We start from the raw sequence: 16,764 nt of genomic DNA on the forward strand, positions 1-16,764 counted from the left end.
GGGCGGGCGGCGCCGGGATGGGCTACGAGGCCTCCCCGAGCCGGCGCCGCCCTGAGCCCCTGCCCCGGCCGCTCCCCCTTTTGTGTGGGCGCCCCTCGCCGCGCCGCCCCGGCCTGGGGGCGCTGGCTGGTGGGGGTGGGGAGGCGCCTGCTGGGGGCAGAGCTCCTTCTATGAGGAGGAGAGGCTGGCTTCCCGTCCCCGCCGATGTCACAGGTTGGCTCAGCCTTTTCTGGTCCCACCCGGTCCCCTGGGAGCTGCATCTCCCGGTGGCTCGCTAGGGAAAGTTCAGAACGCACTGTCCCCGCCCCTGCTCCCCCGCCCCTCCGGCTCGGTGTGCCCCGGGCTCTGAGCTCCAGGGGGTTGGGGTTGGCGTTTATTCATTCTCTCCTCTTCAGTTCCTCGTGGCATTGTTGCCTTACACCCAGCACGGGCAGCCCGTTTCTTTTCTCCTTAAAAGAAGTTTTGGTTGCAGGAAGTTTATACCGAAATTAAATTCCCAGAGAGGGACTTGTTTTAGGGGATAGGATGTTTTAGATTTTCCTTTATTTTATTCATTTTAGGGTATATATATATATATATATATATATATATATATATACACACATACATATATATATACACACACACACACATATACACATATACATATATGTGTGTGTTTTATTAATATAATATATATGTATACACCTCTATGTACATGCATTTTGGTGAGAGTGAGGAGCACAACTGCCAGTTTAGAGATGAGATGTCCTAGAGGTGGTACAGGCCACTAGGGGACCATATCTTCCCCACTGGCCTGAGGCAGGAGCATCACCCTGCCCGGGAATAACCCTACCTGTTGGTTACCCTGCACCATCCTGAACCACCTGGTCCCGCAGAAAGGACTCGGGGAGATATTCTGGACCTCTCCCCCCTTGTCTCTGGCAGGCATGCTCATCTTTACCCCCTGGGTAGAGTCAGCCATGTATGCCTGAAGGAGCTGAGGGACACCAGGAATTCTCATGGAGGAGGTCATCTTACCATAAGACTTGGCCCCTTTGTGGGCTCAAGGGTGAAACTGGGCACTCTCACTTGCCAGGGATCGATGATGCCATTGGGACCTCTATTTTGGATGGAGGGTGGCATCTCTGGATGGAGAGAGAACCTAGCTCAGGTCACCAGGAGGCTGAAGGGTGTGTGCAGGAGAGTTGGGTTTGAAATCCGCCTGCCCTCTTTCTGCTGCTGGAAGGAGCAGGAGACAAGGGAACAGGACTGGTGCATCAGGACTGGGCACGTCCTTGAACAGGAGAGAGACCTTGGACAACTAGGATGGCCCAACAGTGGTCATATGACTAGGGGGGAACTTGGGTCATGGGCCCTTTGAGAATCTGATGAAAGCTCCAGCTCATCCTGTCTTAAAAGTACACATGTGCAGGGACACATTTTGTATGCGCTGTCACAATGTTACCATATGCTTTGGAACTGGAACCCCTTGGAAGACCCCTGATCTATGGTCATTCAGAATGGTTCCCTCCTTTGTGTCCAGTGAATAATCCCAGGGTGCGAAGAGCAGACTTCTCAGGAGGTCTTTTCTCATGACCTGCTCATGCAGCGTTGGGCTGGTGGCCATGGTGACTTGGAAACTCTGGACCAGAGCCCAGCTCCCTACAGTTAGCCAGAGGATAGGGGCAGATGCCTGGGGCGGGGGCTTCTCCAGGGGCTGTCTGTGTGGTGAGAGGGCTCTGGGCACTGGGCGGGGGCAAATGTAATTTCACTGGGTATGGAGCCAGGCGCTTTGGGAGCCCCAGCTTATTCTTGGAGAGGTGGGCCTGAGGTGGAGGAAGGCGCTTCCTTGGAGAGTATGTGAAGACACTCCCCCTCTTGAGGAGCTTTGGACACAGTTGTCCAAGGCCAGGATCTGGGTACTGTAGGTTCCTTAGATCCCTTTGGACTTAAAAAGGCGAGTGGGGGGCAGAAGAGACAGTTGTCCCTGACCCCAGTGCACCCCAGGAAGCGTGGCCTGCCTTTTCTTTCTTAGCCAAGACTCCCTAGTGTGACTGCTCAGGTGGCCTCTATGCTTCCTGGGGATCTGGAAGGGCCATGAGTAGGGCTGCCATCTCCCACGTCTCTGCTTTGGTGTTGAGAAGCCCTGCTGAGGCTCCTGGGCCCCCGACCGTGGTAGCTCACAGGGGACTAGCCAGCACAGTGTTTGGGGTTCGGCAGCACCCACACTTGTTCCCTCCTTCAGAGCTTCCTGCATTTCCTCAAGAGTATCCTAAAGCCTTGGGGGCAGGAAGCCACAGTCAGACAGGAGTCATCTCTAACTATAAAATGGCCTGGAGGAGATGCGTCCCTTTCATTGGCTCCTACGTTCTCCTCGGCTCACAGGAAGAGCCACAGAAGGCCTTGGAGATGCAGGAATCCAAGTCCCCGAATTTGGGACTTGGAAGTTGTCTTGGTGAGATGTAAGGGTCCTGTGGCAGTTACTAAAAAGTCACATTCCTCAGAGGCCAGGGCTTGTGGGTCTGCTGCTGCTCTGGACAGCACTGGTGAGTTGAGGATGCTGGTTGTGGCAACTCACTCAGTGCCTCTCTGATCTCTCTGCCCTCCCAGTGAGCACATCTGCCATGTCACAGCAGATATAACAGACTCCTAATCGTGCGGCTGTTACTCTTATTTTTAATTATTATTATTTTTTTTTAGAGAGTGCACGTGAGTGTGGGAGGGACTGAGGTAGGGGAGACTCTCAAGCAGGCTGATCACGCTGAGTGCGGAGCTGGACACAGGGCGTGATCCCACGATCGTGACCTGAGCAGAAATCAAGAGTCGGACGTTCAACTGACTCAGCCACCCAGAGGCCTCTTGTGTTATTTTTATAACAGGTCATAAATGACACATGCTAGAACAATGCCTGTAAACATAAACTGCCTTGTAAAATGTGGCCTTTTCATTTCAGTTATGGTGGCACCAGGTGTCTTTGAGGAATGAATGGTGGGATAAAACAGTTCCAGCTGCCTCTAACCTCCTCCCCCCTGACGCAGCTGAGGCCCTTTTGTGCCCTTCCCTGTCGTGGCTCAGTGGTTAGAGCATAGGATCTGAAGGGAGAGTCCCGGCCCTCCTTCTGTCTTCCTCTCTGGTTTTAGAAGGACCTCAGCCTATCAGCTTTATTTTTTTTTTATTAAAAATTTTTTTAATGTTTTTTATTAATTTTTGATACAGGAGAGACAGAGCATGAGAGGGGGAGGGTCAGGGAGAGAAGGAGACACAGAACTGGAAGCAGGCTCCAGGTTCTGAGCTAGCTGTCAGCACAGAGCCTGGCGCGGGGCTTGAACCCACGAACATGAGATCTGACCTGAGCCAAAGTCGGAGGCTTAACCGACTGAGCCACCCAGGCACCCCAGCCTCTCAGCTTTAGAAAGCGTGGAAGGAGATCTAACGGGTATGCCAAAGAACATGTTCTTTAGTGTAGAAGCTATTATTATTATTATTATTTTTTAACTTTTTAAAAATGTTTATATTTGAGAGAGAGCCTGCGCCAGTAGGGGAGGGGGAGAGGGAGAGAATCGAAGTAAGCTCCACACTAACAGCAGCTAGCCCCGTGTGGGGCTCGAGCTCACAAACCACAAGATCATGACCTGAGCCAAAGGCCAACGCTCAATGGACTGAGCCACCCAGGGGCCCCTATTATTACTATTATTATTTCTGCGAATGGGTGCTAATGTTCTGAGGCTCCTTATTATTAAGGAAAATCTTTGGTAAAGATTTTACAGTCTTCAGACTGTAGAGGTAGAAACCAGCTTGAGGAGGGGTAGGATGAAGTGGGCTCAGACTTTTAAATTATGAGCAAAGGGGCCTGCACAGTGGGGAGGTGGGGGGCCTGAAACGTCAAGGGTGATGACAGAGCGCCTAGTTGGGTACAGAATGACTCAGCATCTGTGGCCCTGCTGTGAACCAACTCTTCTCTCTTCTCTTTGGGTAAAAGAATAGGCTGATGAGAGTCGGGGAGATGGGAGAGGGTCATGATAAGGTAGGGAGAGTGGCATGACTTTTACGTTGATGCTAACATTGGTCCTGGGGGAAGGGAGTCTAGCGGGGGTGGGGGGCAGCCCCAATATGCAGACAAGAGTGGAAGCTGCGAGGTGGAAGGGGTTCCGGGAAGGAGCCGATCTGCCGAACAGTCATTCCAGCACTCCCTGAGCACTTGTTGCAGCTCAGAGCCTGTTCCACCTGCTTCTCACAGATCAGCTCATTTAATTCCCACAAGACTCTATGAGATGTCCAGTCTGTTTTTCAGTTAAGAAACAGAGGCGTTGGGGTGCCTGTGTGGTGCAGTCGGTTGAGCGTCAGACTTCGGTTCAGATCATGATCTCCCAGGGGCGTGTGGGTGACTCAGTCAGTTAAGCATCTGACTTCAGCTCAGGTCATGATCTCGCGGTTCGTGGGTTCAAGCCCCGAGTCAGGCTCTGTGTTGACAGCTAGCTCAGAGCCTGGAGCCTGTCTTCAGATTCTGTATCTCCCTCTCTCTCTCTGATCCTCTCTTGCTCTCCTCTGCTCGCACTGTCTCTCTCTGTCTCTCAAAAATAAATAAAGAACATAAAAAAAATTTTTTTAAAAGATCATGATCTCACAGTTTGGGGGTTCAAGCCCCAAGTCGGGCTCTGTGCTGGCAGCTCAGAGCCTGGAGCCTGCTTCCAATTCTGTGTGTCCCTCTCTCTCTCTGCCCCACCCCGCCTGATGATCGGTCTCTCTCTGTCTCTCAAAAATAAATAAATGTTAAAAAAATTAAAAAGAAAGAAACAGAGGTGTCAAGAGGTTAAATAACTTGTCCAAGATCACATGGCTGGAAGGTGGTAGAGCCAGGATCTGAATCCAAAAGGCCTAGCTCGGTAGAGCTTATGTCCTCAGAGAAATTCGGGGCTAGGGGTGGAGTGAGGTGAAGATAGTGGGGACGGGGTTAAAGGGCTTCGTGCTCTGCTTGAGAAGGGCACCCCGGGCCACATTCAGACCTCACTGGAAGGTGCCTGGAGTGCTCAGTCCGCTGAGAACCACTGGCCAAGTGCCAGGCACTCTGCTGGGGCTGACCCCCCACCCCCGCCCCAGGAAAGGTCGTTGGGGCCCCTGCCTGCAAGATGCACGTGGTCTTGTAGGGGAGACAGGTAGGTTAGCCCAGAACTCCACGGCAAGTACTGCAGTGAGATGAAACGCCGCCGAGGGGCCGCTCTGCCATCCGGAAGAGCTGGGGCAGGGAGGCTGCCTGCAGGAGAGGGCACTTGAGCTGAGTGAGAGCCCAGGTGACCGCTGTCTCCGGGACATCGCTCTCCCACTCTGTGAACTTTGATTAGACCCGAGGGCCAAATTTTCTGGATCCTGCAGCACCCTGGCCAGGGTGAGGCAGGAACTGGGAAGTGCAGTTGGCTTCCTTGATGTCTTTGTGGTTTTTGACAGTCACCTCCTGTATTGCTTGCAGTGAACTTGCTGAAGAAGAAATAAAAATCTCCTAAGAGTTACTGCTCAGAGGGGCACCTGGCTGGCTCAGTCAGTGGAGCATGCAACTCTTTTTTCTTAAGTTTACTTATTGAGAGAGAGAGAGAGAGAGCAGGGGAAGGGCAGAGAGAGAAAGGTGAGAGAGAGAGAGACAGTCCCAAACAGGCTCTGCTTTGTCAGCGTAATGCAAAGCCGGATGTGGGGCTCGAACTTGTGAACTGTGAGATCATGAGCTGAGCGGAAATCAAGAGTTGGATGCTTAGCCCACGGAGCCATCCAGATGCTGCTAGGTTGTAAGTTTGAGCCCCATGTTGGGTGTAGAGATTACTTTAAAAAAAAAAAGTTACTGCTCAGAGCACAGTGATTCACTCATGTCTCTCCGAACTTGGAAGCAGAACTAGAGGCAAATGAATGTAAGCTGCGGAGGAAGGACTCCAGTAAGGTATGAGGAAAACGTTCCTTGCAGATAGAATGTGAGATGTGAGAACAAGTGACTCATAGGAGCGGAGGGGAATGGCCTCCCCCGAAGGTCTTTAGAAATGGGAACAAGTTTCATTTGTCTTGGAGGTTTCAGAGGTTTCATCTGGAGAAAGGAAGATGAGATAGAGGCCCCTCGAGGTCTGTGTCAGCTCAGCGACAGGAGGGTAAAACGAGCTGGAATTTGTGAGCTAGACGATTGCTCAAAGCTGGCCTAAGTCCTTATTTTACCGTCACACGGAGCGGCTCATCCGTTAGGTCGTGAGCCAAGGCGGGAAGCACATCTGCCCAACAGCTGGGGTCTTGCCCCACGCTCATCCCAGTCAGAGGGGAGGCTTCCTGGGAATGCCCAGAGGGCGGGCTCCAGGCCTTGTGAAGAGGACTGCAGGAAACCCGAGAGGAGTCGACCTTTGGGCTGTTGGCCCTAGAGAAAGCATCCGCTCTGCTCAGAATGTGTTTCTGAGAATGACCAGCTAATGGGTCATCTGAGTCACCCTGCTGGCCTGACACCTAGAAGACCTTTGGGTGCACATTCGGGGCCTTCGGTGAACATTGCTGAATGAAAAGCAAATAGCAGATACTTCAGGAGGTATTACTCTTCTACCATACACTTGTTGGGCCAGCGCCCCTGTCCTTGCACTTCTGGGTGGTGTAGGCCAACAGTAGAATCGTTATCTAACCCCCCCAACCACAGAGGAAGGCGTCCCAAAGCGTGCTGGGGCGAGGGGAATTAACAAAACACACTTTAGGATTTTCCTAAATTCGTATGTGATGTTCAAAAGAACATCACAGGCTGACGTTATATTCATTCACAATGACCCGCTTGTTTTCCTTTGTTTTGGGTTTGTTATTGTTCCTAGCACAAATTAAGGGCTGAATTTTTCAAATCGAGGAAGAGCATATGACATAGTGATCTAAACTTCATTCAGCAAGAGGGCCGCAGAGATCTCTGAAGAGAAACAAGGCATGCTCTCAGAGAATCTGATTAAGAATGAGCCAAGGGTGGCTCAGTCCATTAAGCATCTGACTTCGGCTCAGGTCATGATCTCATGGTTTGTGAGTTCAAACCCCGCAGTGAGCTCTGCCTGCTTGGGATTCTCTCCCTCCCTCTCTCTTTCTCTGTCAAAAAAAAAAAAAAAAGAACGAGCCATATATGAACAGATGCAGAACGGTGGCTCTGAAACACTGGGCAGTGGGCTTCACTTGCTGGGGTCGGTTTAAATGGACTCGCAAATTAAAACAAAGCAGCGGCAGAAACCACTCTGCTTCCTCCTCTAGCCCTGTTTTCCCTTGTTTGTTAAGGAAGCAGTAGGTTCTAGAGGGTGCCTCTCCAGAGCTCTGGTTTGGAGCTCTGGCGAGAAGATTTTCTGTGGTCATGTAGGGTGATCAGGCATAGGAAATGATTTCATTTTGTTCAGGTCTGAGATTAGTTTCGGTTTCAGGCTGTGCCAGGAGCTGAGAGAGCCAGCGAGCTAGGGCGAGCGCGGGAGGGGTGAGCTGGGAGAGAGCCTCCCTGCTGGCCGCTGGCCGTGTGTGGGCAAGGGGGAAGGTGGCCGGACAGGGAGCTCCTGGGCTGAGCAGGGAGAGGAAGAGGATGACTCCGAGATGGAGCTGGGCTCGGAAGCCATGGAGGGTCTGTGTGTCTGGGGACTGGGCTGCATGACGAGGGAGGGAGTGCACGTAGGACACAAGGTTGCACAGGTACCTGACAGCTGGGCCACCGGGCTGGGTGCTCACGGGGAAGCACCTGTGTCAGCTGGATTTTCCATGAAGCAGGTGTGGACCTCAGAGGAGAGCAGGTGTAAGTATGCCCACACACTCCTTGGACTGGCATCCTTAAAACGAGTCCCCACTGTGGGTATTTTCTTGTGCTTGACTTTCCTTAAAAAAAGAAAAAAGAAAAAATCAAATTAAAGTTTGTGAGCTGACAGTTGAGAACTTGCAGACCCTTGCAAGTCGGGGTATCCTATAAGAACTTCAAGCTGTCCTTTTCCCAGAGACGATTTGGGGCCCGTCTGGTTGTTTTACGGGGCATCGTTATCCTGGAAAACTGGGAATTCTCCTCCACTGACGGGATCTGGGGGAGACACACAGAGGTATTTCAGCCCATCTTCGCAGCCCCACCTCATCACTGCATTTTACTTCTCCAAGTCATAAATTCATTTTCTCTCTCAAAGAGAGAATCACTGGGGCGCCTGGCCAGCTCAGGTAGAGCATGTGACTCTTGGTCTCGGGGATGTAGGTTTGAGCCCCAAGTTGGGTGTTACGATTACTTAAAAAATAAAATCCTTTGTGTTTTAATTTTTAAATGTTCTCTTTATTTTTGAGAGACACAGAGCAGAAGCGGGGGAGGTACAGAGAGAGAGAAGGAGACACAGAATCTGAAGCAGGCTCCAGGCTCTGAACTGTCTGCACAGAGCCCGACGTGGGGCTGGAACTGACAGACCACATGATCATGACCTGAGCCAAGGTCAGACGCCTAACCGACTGACCCACCCAGGTGCCCCCAAATCTTTTTTTTTAAGTTTATTTATTTTGAGAGAGACAGAGTGTGAGTGGGGGAGGGACAGAGAGAGAGGGGTATAGAGGGAGAATCCCAAGCAGGCTTCAAGCTGTCAGCACAGAGGCAGAAGCAAGGCTCAAACTCCTGAATCGTGAGATCGTGACGTAAGCCAAGATCAAGAGTTGGATGCTTAACTGACTCAGCTACCCAGGCACCCCCCTCAAAATAAAAATCTTTAAAAATAAATAAATAAAAGGGAGAATTACAGATTTCATTTATTTATAAAGTTTATTTTAGAGAGAGGAAGCAAGTCAAGGAGGGGCAGAGAGAGGGAGAGAGTATTCCAAGCAGGTTATGCACTGTCAGCATGGAGCCCCACATGGGGTTCGAACCTGTAAATAACAAGATCATGACCTGAAACCAAGAGGCTGAAACTAACTGACTGAGACACCCAGCTGGCCCTTAAGAAATCACTGAATTTTAAAGCCAGAAAGGATTTCGAAGCTCACCCAGGCTGTTCCTAGAAGAACTTATGATGCTGGGTCTTTAAGGCAGCTCAAAAAGACCTACAGTATATGGCTAAGAACATGGAGTTTGAACGCAGCCTCTGGATTAGCTGTTGTGTTTTGAGGGGCAAGTTACTCAGTCTCTCAGAATCTTGATTTCCTGAACCATATGCTGAGAGTCCCTAATAATGCTAATAAGAATCAAATACTTTTTCTTTACTTTTTTTTACTGTTTATTTTTATTTTTATGTTTTTTTAAAATTTTTTTGCATTTATTTACTTTTGAGAGACAGAGCGTGAACAGGGGAGCCACAGAGGAGAGGGAGACACAGAATTCGAAGCAGGCTTCAGGCTCTGAGCTAGTGGTCAGCACAGAGCTTGACGCGGGGCTCAAACCCACGAACCGTGAGATCATGACCTGAGCTGAAGTCGGATGCTTAACCGACTGAGCCACCCAGGTGCCCCTGTTTTTTTTAATTTTTGAGAGAGAGAGAGAATGAGTCAGGGAGTGGCAGAGAGAGGGGGACAGAGGATCTAAAGCAGGCTCTGTACTAACAGCAGAGAGTCCAGTGCAGGGCTCAAACCCATAACCTATGAGATTGTGACCTGAGCCGAAGTCAGACACTTAACGGACTGAGCCACCAGGTTCCCCAAGAATCAAATACTACTAAGTCCTGAGAGCATGCAGTGCTTAGCACACTTGTAAGTTCTTCATATGCGTTAGCTGCTGCCATTTGTTGTTGTTTTTATTATCATCACATGACATGGTGGTTGGTGTTAGGGCCAGGGCTGCAATGTGAAACGCTGGTTGTTCCTAGCTCTCCAGCATGGCCGGAAGGTGACCTCATCAGTCTTGATGTACGACGTGAAGAGCATTTAGGGAAGCGCATGTGTAGAAATCTCGTAATGAGTGTTCATAATGGAGCTAGAAGAGATGGGCTTAATCCGTTTATCAGATATAATTAGACCTTGGGCGTGAGCGTATGCTTACCAAATAATTTGTTTCCAGAAATATCATTGACTCGTGTTTAGAGGTTCCCTGAATGCCAGCTTGGTTACCTTTGCTGGAAAGCCTGGTGTGTTTTTTGACATTTTTATGGAAGAGTTCTTCTCAAACTGGAAACCTCCATTTCGATGAGTTGCGGTGGCAAGCAAGCCTTCGGGCGTAATGGAAATATTTCTGCAGCCTGGCTGCTATTTATCAAGGGTGAAGACAGTGCGTGTTTTAAAAAACTATGGGCTTGGCAGAGGTCCACATGGCTTAGGCCAGGCCTGCATAAATGTGCTCCCAAATGATTTGCACTGACCTTTTTTGCAAATCGCTGACAGCCTAGGAGCCTCCCAAGGGAGCCCTTTTAGCCTGAACCGTTATTGAGGCCGGAACAACACTCCACCATGAGTGGTCTTTCCACACCCCTGATGGGATAGCACCTTCTCCTGTAAGGCCACTATGGTTCGTTTTCTTGGAATATGAAAACAAACGGAAATTAATTTTGTTTGGCAAATCCTGCAGCATTCCCGTGAGATACTGCCACTCGGCGGGGGGGGGGGGGCTGACGGAACTGAAACCTGTTTTTGACGCGAATCCACGGCTCTTCTCAAATTTCGGTGCCTGAGGGAGGGAGCCTGCGGAAGTGTGAAGCTCCGCAGGTGGGATTTGGAGTCCCAAGACCAGAAGTCCGGTCTCACTCCTGCCACGAATGGACCGTGTCATTCTGAGCAGATCACCTAACTTCTTAGTTTGTACTTTTCTTGAGGTTAAGCTGTTATTAAACCTGCAGCAACAAATGGCTATTGAACACATCTGTTCAACAGAGCTGGCAATAATAATCCCTATCACGCAGGATCGCTGTGATGGTCCAGTAATAACAGTTAATTACATGCCTATCCCCTGGCAGTCACCTTCTTAAGGACATGAGTTTATTTCCTCAGCCCTATATGAGTATAGTTTTATCACCACCTTCCTGAGGCACAGAGGTTTGGGTCAACTCGCCCAAGATCACTCGGCCAGTTAGCTGAGGAGCTGGGGTCCCAACCCAGAATCCCGGCGTCTGTAGGTGGTGTTTACAAGAGGGCTGTGTTCTGTGGTAGCGTTGGACGTTTTAGTCTTTGCTCCTCTTCTTTTATTTGAGGAGCTGAGGGAGGGACAAGCTGAGGCTGGAGGCAGATTAAGTGTACAGATCACAGTGCTGGAAAGAATGAGGAGATGGAGCACATGAGAACTGGTTTTGGAGTTACAGGGACACAGCTGTTTCTAAGTTTGGGACCGAGTTGAGGAGAGCCGCAGGGACGGAGAAGGACATTTTCTGGGTGGATTTGTACTATCTGCCAGGAGGGAATGCACCGTCTGTGGCTTTAAAACCCACGTGCCTCTTTCTTCTCCTATCACATTTTATCTGGAAGCCTGTCTTTAAATCCCAACTCAGCCCTCAGCTGTGACAGCTATAGAAACTTGGGAAACTGCCAAGGATAGTGAATTCTCGGGACACGAGAGGAAAGGTGAAGGAAGGGCTTTTTAGCAAATTTCTCCCTTGTTACTGGATTTGTATGAAGTGCTTATGGGGACGAGCCACAGAGTGGCTTGTGTTCACTGACAAGAGGATTGGAAACTTGGGTGACTTCCTTTTTTCTCATAAATCGACTTAATAAGAGAATGAATCATCCTATCAGCTATCATCCTGGAAAAGAGAAAAGAAAGGAGAGAGCAAGTGAGTGGGATGGCATTTGACCAAAACCAGAAGCCTTCCATAGCACTCTTCCAGGGCAGAAGCCAAGCAGACACATGGGGCCCTGAGGTTCAAGCCAAGGCTGAGGTCCCTCCAGGGGCTCTGGGAAGGGCTCCCAGCTTCCTGTCACTGCCACCCTCAGCCCTCACCATCCGCCATCCCTGTGAGGATCTGGGGAAGGAACAGGCCCTAAGGGGAAATGAACAGGGAGTGTAAGTGTCATTTTTAAATGACAAACCACTGGTGAAATTCGCACACAGCGGTGATATTTTTGAAGACATTAACATACAAATTCATTACATAAAACTAGACAATTCAAAAATAGCCTTTGACCTTCAGGGGGTGTGAATGGCTACTTCTACCCCCATCCCGGGGAGGGTGGCAGAGGCCCTCCCTGTGCTAATGCCTGATGCCTTGGGCTGTCTTTGGGCATCTCTTGTTCTCTCCTGGGACACCAGCTGGGAATCTTCCAGGTGTGAGCACCCCCTGCCCGCCCAGCCCCACCCACAAATCGCCCTGTTGTCGGAGAGGCTGGGGAACACATGCTTTTCTGAGCCACTCTTTGTGACCCTTCCGTGGACCTGAATTTGGATTCTGAGCTGAGGCTGGGTCACCAGGGGGATGTGAACATCTGCCCGGGAGGGAGGGGTTGCAAGGAAGCTCCTCACACCAGCCCCTGCAATGTTAAAAGGGTGGTCCTGTTTTCAGACTGTCTCTGGCTTCATGGCACACATTTCCCAGAGCGGTAGCTTTTCTCAACAATGTCCCTCTGTTCCCATTTTGCCTCGTTTTCCTTCCTGCCCGAGCCATCAACAGCCGCCACTGTTAATGGCTCCCATTTGTAAGAGGACTTATTCTGTGTCAAGCATTTCACTTAAGTAATTCAATTTAGTCCTATATCAGCCCTATGAGCCAGGGATTGTCTCTTTAGAAGCAGGAGCCGAGGCTGAGGGCTATGGGGTAAAGTAGCTCATCCAAGTAACCCCACCATTTACTGGGTGGGATGGTTTTTGGTTTTAAACTTGGACTGTGAAATTTTTCTTCTTTCTTTTTTAATGTTGAGTTATTTTGAGAGAGAGGCAGGGGAGGGGCAGAGATAGAGGGAGAGAGACAATCCCAAGCAGGCTCAGCTCTGTCAGTGTTGACCCCGACTCGGGGCTTGATCTCATGAACCATGAGATCATGGCCTGAGCTGAACTCAAAAGTTGGACGCTCAACCCACTGAGCCACCCAGGCGCCCCTTATTGTGAGCATTTTCAGATGTACACAGGAGAGAGCCCAGTAGAGTACAGTCCCATGTCATCATCAGACTCCTTCAGGCTATCTGGAGAAACCCTGGCCCCCGTGCTGTGGCTTCTGCATACAGCAGGTATCTTTGTGTGAATTAGAAGAAGGGATCCTTTCTCCAGGGGACAGAGTTTGGTAAGCAGAGTGTAGGTTAGATTCCAGTCCCATTTGCCCCCTTGGATGGGCACTTTGTGAAGTGAACAGCTCACACAACTGTATATGGCGACCCTGCCAGCTAACTTCTCGTCTAACTTTTGGCATAAAGAAAGGGGACTTTTCAGATACCAGTTCTGGACAGTGATGACTTCTCTGGTGGGTCCTCAGCTATGTGGGGTCCGAGGAGAAAAGCTTAGTCATTGGAGACTTTGGGAGCTAAAAGAAATGAAGCAGATGGCTGATTCCCAGAGCAGGTCCTTCTGCTGCAGAGGAGGGTGCAGGCAGATGAGTTGCATCTTCTGCTGCTCCTGCTTTTTCCCAGCCACCTGCTCTCTTGGTGACTCCTCCCTCAAGCCATCTCTCTTGTGTTGTGCCCAGGGCAGGGCAAGCACTTGTGTGTGGCCACGAGGCTGGCAGGAGGGGAGCTGGGAGCGAGTAGGGTGTGAAAACCCGCTGTGAACTTGCTCTTGGCTGCCCCAGGTCCTGGAGTTGCTGGGACCAGCTGTCTTTCCCTCCTGGCAACTTACCTTTTCCCAGCACTTGGTGTAGCCAGGCACTGGCTTAGGAGGGGGAGGGGGGCTGTTTTCACACCTGTGGAACTATTTTTTTTTTTTTAAGTCCCATAGTTGACGTGTCTTTCACCAGATAAGGAGCTTCTAGAGAGGAGGGACTGGGTCTTTTTTTTCCTCTTTCCTGTGCTTTTGGCTCTCCCCATTAGAGCATTTGGCACTGGTGCTGTAGACGTATTTGTTAAGCAAATGAATATTAAACAAACAAATGCAGCATCCTGCAGACCTGGCAAGTGTGCTGAAGGGCACACTGGGTTGACTAACTTCTGAGCTTAAGTCAGGAGAGGCTAGACTGTGCTGTAGTAACAATCAAACCCTGACATGCCAGGGGCTTGACCCCATCTAGGTTTAATTTGTGCTCACGGAGAGTCTGATGCCGATCCGTATCCACACCGGCTGAAATCTGGGGCCTTTGAAGTTATTGCAGGAGTAGAGGAGAGATGGAGGCAGCCCCTGGCTTGTAGATGCCTCGCAAGAGACAGAGACGAACACCCCTTACTTCCGTTCACATGTCATTGGCCGGAACTAGGCACATGGATTCAACCTAACCACGAGGGAGGCTGGGAAACATAGCGGGGCAAAAGGCTGTCTTCCTGGGTTCCAAGGCGAGGATTTTGTATTTCTTGTCTGTGGCTTTAGTCCATTGGAGTGCCTCCGGCCTAATTGCTTATCCTCAGTTACTGTGTTTTGTTCTGTTTTTTACCTGCCACTTCCTTTCATCCTTTAAGGGGAGGAGGTTCGAGATGACGACACTGAGGGAGAGGTTTTAACCTCTCCTTTACTACACGTTGGTCATGTGACTTTCATTGAGTCACTTCACCTCTGTGAGCCTCTTTCCTCATTTATAAAAAGGAGGATAGGGGCGCCTGGGTGTCTCAGTCGGTTAAGCTTCCGACTTCGGCTCAGGTCAGATCTCACGTTCGTGGGTTCGAGCCCCACGTCAGGCTCTGTGCTGACAGTTAGGTCAGAGCCTGGAGCCTGCTTCCGGATCTGTGTCTCTTTCTCTGCCCCTCCCCCTCTCATGCTCTGTCTCTCTCTGTATCAAAAATAAATTAAAAAACATTAAAAAAAAAAAACCTTCTGGGGCGCCTGGGTGGCTCAGTCGGTTAAGCGGCCGGCTTCGGCTCAGGTCATGAGCTCACAGTTCGTGGGTTCGAGCCCCGCGTCGGGCTCTGTGCTAACAGCTAGCTCGGAGCCTGGAGCCTGCTTCAGATTGTGTCTCCCTCTCTCTCTGACCCTCCCCTGCTTGCGCTGTCTCTCTCTGTCTCTCAAAAATAAATAAAAGACATAAAAATTTTTTAAAAAATAAAAAAATTTAAAAAACCCTTCAAAAATATAAAAAAATAAAAAGGAGGATAATAGCTCAGCCCATCTCTTAGTTCAGACTCTACCGACAGCCAGGAACAGAAACCCAGCTCGAGCTATTCGAAGTCACAGGGGCATGGAAGAATGGAGGGCAGGACCCTCCATTGCTTAGTTAGGCGCCGGTCTCCTGGGCGCCTACACCTGCAGGATGCCACGGCTTCCGCGTGTGCGTGCCGGATGTCACAGGCCCCCAGCTTCCAACTAGACCGGTTCTAGTTCCAGTAATCATCGGGCTGAACAGTAGTTCAGAACCTTGATTCAAACTCGTGTCAGCTGTCCCCTGTTCATCTAATCAGCCGGAACCGGGAGGCCATGGTCTGTATAACACCACAAAGGCTTGGGGGGCATCCCCTGTGAATAGGGTAGAGGTGGACTCAGAAAGGGGCCTATGCTTAGCTGGTTCAAGGACTGGCGAGTTGAGAGAGCTTTGAGTGTGAGGACAGTAAGGTGCTGCATTCGTGTGTGCTGGCCTGTTGGTGAGGAATCTCAGAGACTGTACCGCCCTGAAGGGGGATGGGAGAGTTGTAATGCCTACTTAAAAAAAAACAAACACAAAAGAAAAAACTTTCCTAGAGGCAGAGGAGCTGTGTGTTGGAAGGTCACGGACCTGGATCCTGGATGGGAGGGAATGGACAGGACTGGCTTGGGGCATTGCCCACGGTCACGCTAGGTTTACAGGCCATTAGACCATAACATTGTGAAAGAGAGAGTATCTTGACTGTGCTCTCACCTGCCTAAATATGGATGCTTCTGTAGTTGAAACGGGATGTGGAAAGGAACTTACCCCAGGTTGTGGCGCTTCGTTCCTTGTCTGACCCTGTCCCAGCCGGCTGTGTGACTGTGAACAAGTCACTTCACCTCTCTGAGCTTAGTTCTCCGAAGATTCTGCAGTGCAGTATATGCCGGTGTTGATGCAAGGTGGGGTGAAGGCACAGAGTCTGGAATTAAGGCGGCTGGGTCTGAATCCTTATGCTCACCCTGCTAAGCCGGATGAGCTGGGGGAAATGTCTTTACCTCCTTGAATCTGGGTTTCCTCACTTGTGAAATGACGAGATTTGTAGTGCCTTCCTCATATGGTTATGGTGGGGATTCCGTGAAATGAGTGCTCCATAGAATATCAGCTAATATTATTAATAGAAGCCAAAGCCGGCCGCTTGTAGGGACCTATGGCCGGTAATTCTGTGCCCGCAGGCCCTTGAAGTTTGAATGAATGTGCGGGCTGTGTAGGGGTGTGGCGGAGAGGCTAGGAGGCTGGAGGGAGCGTGGGGAGACGCCGCCGACAGAGGCGGGTCTAGCAGGCTGACGCTCAGGTCCTCCTATTCATTCGGTTCTGCGGGTTCCGCGGGCACTGCCGGGTGCCAGGTGAGGCTTACAGCCCCCGAGTGCCTACCCGCCCACCGCTTCCTACGCCCCGTCTACTTATAGCAATTTGTTGGAATTCGGGGTGGCGCCTTCCTCTCAGTCCTGGGAGGGGGAGTCAGGGGTGCAAAAGCGAGCCCAGGGTTGGGATTCAAGTGCTGCCCGTTGTGAAACCGCAGACCTCAGAGAGCCGAAGAGAAATGAAGCAAGCCTGAGCGCGGAGCGATCTGAGGGCTGAATTGCTTAGTTAGGCGCAGGCGCTGCGCTCCCTCCGGGGAGGCGTCGGGAAGCAGGGCGGGGGCGGGAGGTAGGGCCGGCCGGGACCCAAGGCCCTGACCCGGACCGGCTGCGTC

At 50.8% G+C, this 16,764-nt stretch overlaps 1 long non-coding RNA gene across 1 annotated transcript in view; it reads left to right on the forward strand.

Annotated features, from left to right (window-relative positions):
• The first annotated feature begins 7,412 nt into the window (after positions 1-7,412).
• Positions 7,413-16,764, forward strand: part of LOC115282313 — a 56,706-nt gene continuing 47,354 nt past the window's right edge. Inside the window, exon 1 of the long non-coding RNA XR_003904593.1 lies at positions 7,413-7,741. This is a non-coding gene — a long non-coding RNA (uncharacterized LOC115282313). The remainder of the gene's footprint in view (positions 7,742-16,764) is intronic.

This window comes from Suricata suricatta, chromosome 17, assembly GCF_006229205.1.
Source record: "Suricata suricatta isolate VVHF042 chromosome 17, meerkat_22Aug2017_6uvM2_HiC, whole genome shotgun sequence".
Lineage (NCBI taxonomy): Eukaryota > Metazoa > Chordata > Mammalia > Carnivora > Herpestidae > Suricata > Suricata suricatta.